Source organism: Nicotiana tabacum, chromosome 7 (assembly GCF_000715075.1).
Source record: "Nicotiana tabacum cultivar K326 chromosome 7, ASM71507v2, whole genome shotgun sequence".
Lineage (NCBI taxonomy): Eukaryota > Viridiplantae > Streptophyta > Magnoliopsida > Solanales > Solanaceae > Nicotiana > Nicotiana tabacum.
The window spans coordinates 2,243,517-2,248,181 of NC_134086.1; the positions used below are offsets into that span (position 1 = coordinate 2,243,517).

The 4,665-nt window shown below is 37.0% G+C and overlaps 1 pseudogene; it reads right to left on the reverse strand.

The window, feature by feature from the left end:
• Positions 1–2,048: 2,048 nt before the first annotated feature.
• Positions 2,049–4,127, reverse strand: LOC142182504 (nicotine N-demethylase CYP82E4-like; annotated as a pseudogene).
• Positions 4,128–4,665: the final 538 nt, after the last annotated feature.

Here is a 4,665-nt window from a genome sequence, read left to right on the forward strand (position 1 = left end):
AAATAAAACTCTAAATCTCGTATTTATAGTGCACCTCTCGAATTACCATTTCCGTTGACAGACAAAAATCACCGCCCCAGCGCTCACCCCTCCGCGGTCGCGAAAAAGTAGCGGTCTGCGCTTCTGGGGGCTGCACAGACAGGCCTTAGTATTTTGGCCATAACTTTCTTTATAGATGTCCTAATGATAATTTCCTTACCTTTCTGAAAACTAAACATGAAAGACTACAACTTTTGTTTTTGAATCATCTCAAACTTTCTAGTAGATCAAATGATATAGGCTTCCGAAGTCGGACCAACAAATCTGCACATCTTCCCTGAGCGCCACCGCGACCCAAATTCCGCCCTCAGCGAAATTATTCCACCCTCAGCGAAAATTCCTTCGCCCTTAGCGAAAATTAAGCATCAGAACCATGCCTGAGTTCCGGTAATGCCCGGACTCACTCAAAATTCACCTGAAACACATCCGAGGCCTTCGGAACCTCAACCAAATGCGTCATCAAGTCCTAAAATATCATATCAACTCAACCGAGCTCTCGAATCACCTCAAACAATAATAAAAACATGAAACGCACACCAATTCAAGCTTAATGGACTTGAAACCTCAAACTTTCACAACCGATGCCGAAACCTATCAAATCTCATCCGAATGACCTCAAATTTTGCACACACGTCACAAATGACACTACGAACCTACTCCAACTCTCTGAATTCCATTCCGACTCTAATATCAATTTTCCACTACCGTCCGGGAATCATCAAATTTTCAATTTGGACAATTCAAGCCTAATCCTACCACAGACCTCCAAATCACATTCCGAACGTTCTTACAGGTCCAAATCACCCAATGGAGCTTACCAACTCATAAAATTCAAATCCGAGATCGAATACTAAAAGGTCAACACTTTCAAATTTAAAGCTTTAAGCTGAGAATCTTTCTCCCAAATCAAATTTCGGATAACCTGAAAACAAAAACCGACAATTCACATAAGTCATAATACATTATACGGGGCTAGTCATGCCCGAGAACTGGCAAGCGAAGTGCAAATACTCAATACGATCGATCGGGTCATTACGGGGGAAAACTGAAGAATGTGAAGTAGGTCCTGAAACAACTTAACAGAAAAGAGTTCAATGGGGTTGAAGTTAGAATCAGCATTATCAGAGAAATATTGGAAGATATAAAGGTACAAATGAGAAATACCAATCATATTCCTGGGTTATTCAAGTAGGAAAGGGGACTGAAGCTGCATCTGGAAAAGTAGATACTTATAGAAGAGGGCATAGCAAAACAGAAGTCAAGGATTAATTGGTTAAATGTTGGTGATTCAAAATCTATATTTTTCTGCAAGTATGAAGCACATGCAGACTCACAAAAATCAGAATAGTGCAGATTTAGAGGTTTTTCTAATAGACAGTATATCGAACACTTTACGGGCATCACTAATCTTAGAAGCGAATTTAGAAAGAGAAATGTCAAAAAAATCACAAAAGTTAGAGCGTGCAAGTGAAAATTAGGTACAAGTATTAGTTTATGAAATGCATGCATAAAATCCAACAAGTAACTATAAAGAACACAAAAAGTAGCAGGTATTTACAAACAATGACTTGGATTAATGTTAGTTTACAATAGTCCCATTTTGTTTCTCATTCTACCAAGTAAAGCAAACTCATGGCATAATGAACTTATGCTCACCATAAGTTCATTAATGCCAGGATGGATTCCGAGAAGGCTAGGTTAGTGACATTATTCTTATATTAAATCCATTCTCTTTTACAGCTTCGTGAAAGACCATTTCATCCTCCACTGTAAGTGTTCCTGCTTCATTTTCAGTAATAAAAGAGAATTGGAGGATTGTCTCACATTTTTTCTTTTTGACTTGTGAAGATAAGCATGTTCACGGTGTTAATTGAGCATTATACACTTACTAGGTTAGTGTTTTGATCTAAGTTGCTCCGACACGACACTCGGAGACTCAAACTTCTTATTATTTATGGTTTACAATAACTTATTAGTAAAATAGATGAATAACAATCTGTGAAACAATCTTAACCAAAATAAAACATTTTTTTTAAACATTGAGGGACAAATCAGAACGAATCGCGACAACAAAACATATTAATATTGATAGAGCGTAGGAGGCAGGCGAGGTGTAATTAGCACTTCAACATCTGTCTTCTTAGGTAAAGTTAGACCCACACCTTGTTTCATATCCAAAGGCTCGTTTGTCGTAGTTGCAAAATTGAAACCTTGGATCATATGAGCAATTGAAAGGTGTTCCACTTGCAATGAGTAATTCATTGCGGGACAAGCTCGTCTCCCCATACCAAACGGTATCAACTCATAGTGCTGCCCTCGATAGTCAATTGCAGCATGAGTTGTCAAGAATCTCTCTGGATCGAATTTATCAGGATCTGCCCATATTTGAGGATCTCGTTGCAGTTTCATAATATTTGTAAGTAGTGCAGTCCCCTTAGGAATATGGTATCCATTGACAACACAATCTTTTACAGATAGGTGTTGTACTGACAAAGGTGCAGGTGGATGTAATCGTAATACTTCTTTAACAATTGCTTGAAGATACACCAAATTCTTGATATCACTCTCTTCTACCCATCTATCTCTACCAACAATGGTGTCCATCTCTTCTTGTGCTTTCTTCATGACATTCTTATTGTTTATCATTAACGCCATTACCCACTTTATATGAAGTGCAAGTGTGTCTGTTGCATCCAAGACCAAAGTCTATACATATGGACAAAGAACAGTTAAAAAGATGACTTACAAAGAAGAAACTAAAGAGATGAAGATGCATGATTGTTCATATCCTAGTATGCATGAGTTGGTTAAGAAAAAAATGAAAATACTCCAGTCAAATTGAAGATATGTTATAAAGGTACAAAAGCCTCTTTTTTTCTTTAATTGAAATCCATTGCTACAATAGGTTAAAATATACCAAAAATATAAAAATTCATTACCTACGGTGATAGAGTTTATCAACTGAATCCATAAATTAAAGTTTGACTTCGAAATACTGAAAGTGTAGAAGAATCTATACACCACTAAGCCACTTAAAAAATCAGTCTATAAAAATTAAAGTGATATTATATATATACGAATGTAGTAACCTAAAATATAAGATAAATTGCCTCCTACAACATGTTAAAATGCAGGCAGAGATTAATTTACTTACGAATACGGTTGCTTTGATGGTGGTGTCATGAGAGTAACCATCGCCAAGATGTTCGTTGCTCCTCTTAGAAAGCACCACATCAATAAAATCTTGTTCATTTTCACCCCCAACATCCTTTGTTTCTCTCTTCTTAATGTGCTCATCTAACCAACCTTGGATAATATTATCAATGTCTTTGAAAGTTTGTTTCATAGCCTTAATATTCCCTGTAAGATCCAACCACTTGAAAAATGGAATGTGAAAAACATCATAGAGCTCAATCTCCATAGCTTGAACCATGAACTTCTGAAAAGCTGCTTTCAGTATTTCTCCATGTCCATTATTATAGGTCTTCCCAACAACCATTTTCAAAATGATGTCGAAAGTCAATTTATCTATCCAATCACTAAGGTTTATCTTCACCATTGGTGAATCACCATCATATAGTTCTTTAATATTTTTCTGAACTATAGAAAATCTAACATGTTTGAATTTTTCGAGCCGACTAACGGAGAGAAGTTCTTGATTGACTAGCTTTCGATTTTTTTTTCCAGTAAGGGCCATATTTGGCAACAGCAAGCATGACATTGTTATAGCAAAGGTATTCTCCGTAAAGTAAAGCTGACCGATCGACGAAATGGATATCATTGGTAGAGAAGCATTCTTTCATTGCTTCATAACTACTCACCGCCAAGAAACGACGAAACCCTAACCGGAATGTGAAGATGGGACCATATTTGTCAGCTAAGTCTCCGAGTTTTTGAGAAAAATGGCGGTCATCATCGCCATTGTTCTTGAAATAAAAGAGATGGCTGATTACTGGCCATCCACCTGGGATTTTTGGAGGCAGTGGGTTTAAGATTTTTGATTGTTTTTTGGTCCATAGGAAATAGAGTGGAAATGCAAAGGTTACAAGTCCTACAATGGCTTCTATGGGAGAAAGAAGATGATACATTATTTGAAAATTTCAAGAGTAGTAAAGGTATCAGCGCTAATTGGCAAAAGTTGAAAGTTGAGTTCATTCCGAGTTGATTTGATATGTTTCAGTGTGAGTTTTGGAAGTTGAAGTTCAAAGTTCATTTATATTTGATTTGAGGTGTGATTCGTTGTTTAGATGTTGTTATGCGTTATTTAGGGCCTCAATTAGGTCCGTGTTATGTTATGGGACTTGTTGGTATATTTCAACTTACAACTATCTACTACCTTTTGCTGGAGACGCTGCATTTCATGCCTACGGGTTCTGATAGACAACTAGATAGACCTTCATTGTAGACAAAGTCAAACATTAGCTTGGTTCGTAAGCTCCATTTTCTCGGAGTTACCAGGTCTATACCTTGGAGTTCATTTTATATATACAAGTTTGATGGGTAGGTCGAGGCCCTGTCCTGACCATGACACAGTTCAATTATCCCTAGTGGTTTGTAAACGAGTCCTATACATTTTTTATATCGGTATTGTGACTTTACTAGCAACATAAGAACATGGTAATAAAG